Source organism: Carcharhinus amblyrhynchos, chromosome 9 (assembly GCF_965287045.1).
Source record: "Carcharhinus amblyrhynchos chromosome 9, sCarAmb.v2.hapA, whole genome shotgun sequence".
Taxonomy (NCBI): domain Eukaryota; kingdom Metazoa; phylum Chordata; class Chondrichthyes; order Carcharhiniformes; family Carcharhinidae; genus Carcharhinus; species Carcharhinus amblyrhynchos.
In genome coordinates this window covers 25621585-25629139 of record NC_137332.1, presented here as the reverse complement: position 1 = coordinate 25629139, position 7555 = coordinate 25621585, and the positions used below count along the sequence as shown (strand labels likewise).

The following is a 7555-nucleotide window of genomic DNA, read 5'->3' as shown; positions in this document are numbered from 1 at the left end:
TATCTTTTTAGTGCTTCATGTAGACTTTTGCTATCAATAATCTGACTCAAATACTGGGCTGGCATCTGGGAAAAAATCAGATTTTTATTTCTTGATATCCAGACCATGCGATTGAAAATGCTCCAATGTTGATCTAATTTATTCAAGTGTTCTTGTTCATTGGACCCTGTAGTTAGAATATCATGCAGATAACATTGTACACCAGAGAGACCACTTAAAACCTAATCCATTGATCTTTGGGGCACATCATAGGCAAGGGGTCAGCAGACTCCTGGGCTCCAACATCTCTCTGGCTCCCTGGGATGATCTTATCTCCACTTGATGTGGATCTTCAGCTGTGAAGTGCTTAGCTGTAAGGTGCTCACCAGTGAGTATCCCGGAAGGCTGTCTATGTATGGGACCTACTGAGGTGTGAGGTGTGAGTATCTGCATTGGTGCTGGGTGTGGATCTTCAATGGTGGGGTTGGAGCAGTCCCTGTCTGAACTGATGGAGTCCGATGAGTCCAGCCTGTTCCAGTGGTCAGCCTGCAAGCGAAGGGACGTGGCATCAGTAAATTACAGGGGATATGGAGGGAGCATTAATTATTCACTTGCGATTTGAGGTATGACAGCTTATGTAGATCATAGATCATAGAATCATACCGTGCAGAAAGAGGCCCTTCGGCCCATCGAGTCTGCAACGAACACAATCCCACCCAGGCCTTACCCCCATATCCCTACATATTATACTCACTAATCCCTCTAACCTACACATCACAGGACACTAAGGGGCAATTTCTTAGCATGGCCAATTAACCTAACCCGCACATCTTTGGATTGTGGGAGGAAACCAGAGCACCTGGAGGAAACCCACGCAGACACAAGGAGAATGTGCAAACTCCACACAGACAGTGACCTGAGCAGGGATTCGAACCCAGGACCCTGGAGCTGTGAAGCAGCAGTGCTAACCACTGTGCTACCGTGCCGCCCCAAAGTTTATTTATTAGTCACAAGTAAGACTTACATTAAGACTGCAATGAAGTTACTGTGAAATTCCCCTACTCACCACAGTCCAGCACTGTTTGGGTCAATTCACCTAACCAACATGTTATATGTTGGGAGTCCCCACATTTCTCTGCTGCCCCCACTTCACTAGCAGTGCAGCCAAGTCTTCCATCTATGTGGCCAGCTCAGGGGCCCACTCCTCAAAGCATGTGAAGGTTCAGTGCTCCAGCATGACTCCAGCTGTCCGTGCCCGCTCATGCCTGTTGTGGTTGAGTTTGTCCTGCAATGGAATGGAGAGGAAGAGTGCAGGTGGGAGAGTTGACATTTAAGATGGTGATGAGGTGTGGCCGGTGTGAGGCTTGGGTGGGGGCGGAGCTGGAGTGTGAGGAGCATGGCAGTTACTGGAGGAACATGGTGATTATGGGAGGGAGGAAGGGACCTGATGCCTGGTGATGGCAAAGATCAATGTGGCTGAGTGTGAGAAAGGGTTGGGAGTACGAGGGGTGTGCGAGGGAGCCTGGGGGTGGTTCCTTCACTTCTTCCGACTGCTGCCCCATCCTCTTCTGACCAGGGCAACCACTGCATACGAGGCGTGGTGGTGACCTTGCTGGAAGGCCGTGTCCTGGAGCGGGGGTAGAGTGTGTCCTGTCTTTGTTCCACTTCATCCGGCATCCTTGTGAGGGCCACCTCCGGGAAGTGCAGTATAGTCTTCTTAGCGGCTATCCCCTACAATCATTGTGGAATATGTGGAAAGCCCTTTATATGGAGCTCCCCAGTACTTACAGCAGTTTATGCAGCAGGAGAATCAGGGAGAATGCATTGCTGGAGTGACATGAAACATAGAATCCCTGCTCTGCAGCAGAAGGCTATTTGGCCCATTGAGTCTGCACTGACCACAACCACACTCAAGCCCTAGTCCCATAAACCCACATATTTACCCTGCCAATCTCCCTGACGCTAAGGTCAATTTAGCATGGTCAATCAACCTAACCCACACATTTTTGGACTGTGAGAGAAAACCAGGGCAGCCAGAGGAAACCCACACAGACCTAAGACCATAAGACATAGGAACAGAATTAGGCCACTCGGCTCATTGAGTCTGCCCCGCCATTGAATCATGACATTCCATTCTCCTGCCTTTTCCCCATAACTCCTGATCCCTTTATTAATCAAGAACCTATCTATCTCTGTCTTAAAGACACTCAATGATCTGGCCTCCACAGCCTTCTGTTGCAAAGAGTTCCACAGATTCACCACTCTCTGGCTGAAGAAATTCCTCCTCATCTCTGTCTTAAAGGAGCGTCCCTTTAGTCTGAGGTGTGCCCTCTGGTTCTAGTTTTTCCTACTAGTAAAATCATCCTCTCCACATCCACTCTATCCAAGCCTCACAGTATCCTGTAAGTTTCAATAAGATTCCCCCCACCTCATCTTTCTAAACTCCAACGAGTACAGACTCAGAGTCCTCAACCGCTCAACAAGCTCTTCATTCCAGGGGATCATTCTTGTGAACTTCCTCTGGACCCTTTCCAAAGCCAGGACATTATTCCTTAAATATGGGGCCTAAAAATTGCTCACAACACTCCAAATGGGACTGACCAGAGCCTTATACTGCCTTAATACTAATGAACCATACAATTCGGATGAAAAACACGCCATCAGTGTGAAACACTCCATTTTCTGTGTCAAAACCAACATTTCTGTTAAGATGTCGCCCAAAATTACAGATCTACGCTATATTATAGACATTAATCCCAAATAGGTCTGTTCAAGACAGCTCCCCAAAATGGATAATCCCAAATTATTCTGTTCTACAACAGAAACTTAATTAATAAAATTCTCCTTGGTTCATACATCACCAAATCTCTGAATAACCTTATTACTTGTGGGCACTGTAGTCCTGGATTCGTGACCTTTCCATAGACTCTAGTGGTTGACTATACCAGCCTGGCTGCAGCGCTGAATCTTCGAAGCAGCCTGCATTTGAGCTAAATTTCTGGCTCTATTCCAGACTTTGAGGTTTTTCAAAATAAATTCTGCTGAACATAAGTCCTTATCGATTCTCCTCACAGGCACTGCAAAGTTTTGCAGACTTCATAATCCAAATTGTTTACGTATTTTTTGATGATGTCTTGCCAACTGCCATCAGTCAGGTGATATGTCCATCAATCAGACTCCATCTTCTGATGACTGCACCATATTTGACCACCCGCTGTAAAGCCAGTCATTGTCCTGGACGTAGTCCAATGGTCACTAAACCCAGTTTAAAAAAGAATGGATTTCTGAATAAAAAATTTTGGAAAAAACAACTTTAATTTCTGCAGCCTAGCTGAGAGAAGGAACACAGCGATATAGGCCAAACGCCAGATGGCCAAGAACGAAAAACAAAATCCCAGGAAAACACATTACCACTGATTATGATGAATTAATGAATCAAAGCACAATAATAGCTAGGATTAGATCAATGTCTACAAACTAAAATTCAGTACAAAACAACTTTAAATATTCAACATAGGCTAAAAATCAAGAGCAAAAGAGACGTAAAATGCAAAAAATGGAAAATAGTGGTCACAGGCCTTAAGCCTACATTCCCTTAGGACTAAGTCTTTTGAGATTTTGTAACTATTGCATTTAAGGGTAATATATTTGATAGACAGCCCTGCAATCTTCAGACAACCCTAGAACTTAAGCTGCAATCTTCTATAATTTTCCCTTCATTTTGGACGGAGAAGATAAAGTGATCCATGGAAACCTTCTTGGTTTTGGACTTCTCCCACATTTGTCCCCACATTACAGGAAGGATGTGGAGGCTTTGGAGAGGGTGCAGAGGAGGTTTACCAGGATGTTGCCTGGTATGCAGGGGAGGTCCTATGAGGAGAGACTGAGGGATTTGGGGTTGTTTTCACTGGAAAGAAGGCGGCTAAGAGGGGATCTTATAGAAACATATAAGATGATTAGAGGTTTAGATAGGGTGGATGGTGATAGCCTGTTTCCTCGGATGGAGAAATCTAGCACGAGGGGGCATGGCTTTAAATTAAGGGGGGGTAGTTATAGGACGGATGTCAGGGGCAGGTTCTTTACCCAGAGGGTGGTGAGGGACTGGAATGCCCTGCCTGCTGCAGTTGTAAATGCGCCTAGTTTGGGGGTGTTTAAGAGATTGGTGGATAGGTTTATGGACGAAAAGGGATTGGTTTAGATTAGTGGGTCAATGTTTTTTTTTTAAAAATAAGACTGGTCGGCGCAACATTGTGGGCCGAAGGGCCTGTTCCGCGCTGTTATGTTCTATGTTCTATGTTCTATGTTCTCAGATGTTTTTATTCTTTACCACTGTTTCCTCAGTAATTGAGCTGTTAAACCAGAGGGAGGCTATTACACCACAAGGAACAACAACATTTAACCCCTGGATCTAGATTCCGCAGTGCAACCCAAACACACTTAGCTAACATGCACACGATGAGACCCAGGCTACCATGTGAAACATCACAAGATGAACTATTATGAAGCACAAATAACGGTTCCACTGCCTAGAGTTAGCACCTTTGATATTCTGGCTGCAGGTTACTCATACATGGTGACTCACCAGATAGAATTCAATGTCCTCCTATATGGCAAATTTGGTGGTGATGGGGCATTTAATTGGCAGAATAGTGGCAGTGCCTTCTGCCTCCATCCTACTTAAGTCAGCAGCGTGAAGGTCCATGGACAGTTTTTCTGCCCCACTGCCAACTGAGGCCCTCAGCAGCTCTTGCTGGGTGGGACTTTCACCCCTGGGGTACTTGATCTCAGGAAGGTACACAGTTACCCAGTTAAATGCCTTGAGTGGAAGTCAATGTAGCAGGTCTTCTCTAAAAGAGGTGACATGGGGCTTTCGCCAGCTATTCAGTCAGTGGACCAGGCCCTTGTCACCTATCATGTCCTGATCCCATCTCAGCGCTGCCTGCTATCATGTGCCTAGTGCCAGAATCTGAGCTGGTGGTGTGAGTGCGAGATTGGGTGACAGTATTTCTTTTCAATAGTGTCCTCCTCCTCCTCCTAGAATTTACACTTCTGCACCAGTACTTGTCCAATGAAGTGGCAGTTCTTGATTATTTGAAATGTTAAAGGCACAAGGAGGGAGTTAGGGTGAGGGAAGTCTTAGAAACCAAGAAATGCATAAACAATCTGTACTTAGTGACTCAGAAGTGATTTTCGCATGAATTCTTTGGGTGAGGTAGGAACAGGTCACCATCAGGTTCAATGATTTCAGCCCAACTGTTGGCCACTGCCTTAATCATGGCAGCACCAGTGATTACCATTAATATCTTTCCATAAGGGTGCAATAGGTAGGTGTTGCTGCCTATGAATGTGCCACCTTGTCGTGGACAAGAGAGGGCAGCATGCCAGTAAGCATGCTGCATTGGGAAAATGTGCAGGCTCCGCACCAACAGTGACTCGAGCTGGGAATCGAACCTGGGTCCCTGGTGCTATTAGGCAGCAGTGCTAACCACTGTGCCACTGTGTAGCCCTAATATATAGCGGACCTCTTTCTTCCTGTCTACCCAGTAGACCAAGAACTCCAATGCTGCATTAGACATCCTTGGAACATGCACTCTGTCCTGTCATGCCATTTCATATATTTTTTCTTCTCATGAGACTCTTTTTCAATGGGTTCCAGCAGCTGCAGCATTCATAATACACCTCACAATTAAGAGATGCGTATAAGTAGTGCAGGCTAACCTTTGCAGTGGGATTCTCTGATCCTGCCGCTGTTAATGGAAATTCCCATTGATGTCACCCCATGCTGGTGAGAAACCCACAGGCAGGTTTTGCTCTGCTGGCAGGACTGGGGAGGATCCTGCCAGTGTGAACATCCAGAGAATTACGGCCCGCACAATTAATTGCTAATTCAGTGTAGTTGCAGCCTTTATCTACAAAAAGCCAGAATCCTGAAGAAAATGACTGTGTTGGTGGGTTTTGCAGTGGCCCAGTATCCTCACGAGATGTTGAGAATTTTGCACTCCAGGATTCTTCCTGTCCTGCAATCCGTCCCTCAGAATGCAGACCATGGGAAGAACACCAAGCAAACAATCAACAAAATGTAAAATCGGAGCGCAATGCTCAAAAACTAACAGACAAAATCAACCATGAGCAAGTAGAGGAAGTCATTTCAAAAGCTGAGAATGAACTTCGTCTGACATATAAAATGACCAGTGGAAACCTTGGCAACCATTAATAGAAGAAGCCCCTCACAACTAATGGAAATGACCACTTTAAACTTTATGTAAATTACATTGCTTTATGTGGCAAACCATACTGCCTGTTCTGTCAATTCCAACCTGCATAGCTGTTATTAAAATGAATCTCCAGGAAAACAAGGCATTCCTGATAATCTGCTGCAACATTGCCCAACTTCTGGGCTTTATGAGAGGAAGAAAATGGATTGATGATTTAGTCCACACTGCTGTCACCCAGTCGTCTTGCCTTATTACACAAACAATCACCGTTCCTGTAAACAAATACATATAGATGATGTGTAACTGTTGAAATGTGCTTCCTTTTTCATTTGACCGAGCTATTTGATTGCCCAGCTGTCAGAATTTCATGTGCTACAGTGTTTGGATCCTATCCTGTTGAAGTTATGCTTGACGCGGTCAGAATAGTAGAAAGCTTCAGCATAATGTCACAGATGACAGGACATGTTATCAATTCATGTTAAACTAATAATGAAGATTTGTGACAACACTGATTTGGAACTGAGAAATGGAGTTCACAATCTATTGTCTAGTCTCATTATATGAGATAATAGCTAATGTAGAATTTATTTATCTGTGTGTCATTGAGGAGGAATTGGAATTTAATAAAATAAATTAACATATTTCAGTAAATTAATTAATGAGATGAGGCAGTGCTGCAGCGCTGGACTAAAAACCTAGAGATCCAGGATAATGCTCTGGGGACCCGGGCTTGAATTCAAGAAAAATCTGGAATTACAAGTCCAATGATGACCATGAAACGATTACTGATTTTGTAAAAACCCACCTAGTTCACTAATGCCCTTTAGGGAAAGAAATCTGTCATCTTTACCTGGTCTAGCCTACATATGAATCCAGATCCAGCAATGTGGTAGATGTGTTAACTGCCTTCTGAAATGGTCTAGCAGTTCAAGTGCAATTAGGGATGGGCAATAAATGCTGGACCAACCAGTGACGCTGACATCCCAGAATAAATTTTTAAAACTGACTGTTTCTTCTGGCTATTGCAGACTTTTCCTATTTTTCTTATAAGACTTTGATACTTTAGTGTTTTTCCATATATGATCATACCGCTACATCTACTTGTTCCTCCTTATCGACCCAGCTAGTTACAATCATATTTCATGAATTTGTCCTCTACACTATTACTGCAAATTATGTTTACTCTCTCTATATGACAATGAAATCCCCTATGATTGTTGCACTACCACAGAATTGTTACAGCACAGAATGTAGCCAGTTGGCCCATTGTCTCTGCACCGGCTCTCCAAACAAGCATCATGACATCATGCCATTCCCCTGCCTTTTCCCAATACCCCTGCACAGTGTTTCTATTCAGATAT

General features: G+C 44.3%; 1 pseudogene; it reads left to right on the top strand.

Moving 5' to 3' along the window:
- The first annotated feature begins 454 nt into the window (after positions 1-454).
- LOC145348266 (NADH dehydrogenase [ubiquinone] 1 alpha subcomplex subunit 5 pseudogene) lies at positions 455-6225 on the top strand (annotated as a pseudogene).
- Positions 6226-7555: the final 1330 nt, after the last annotated feature.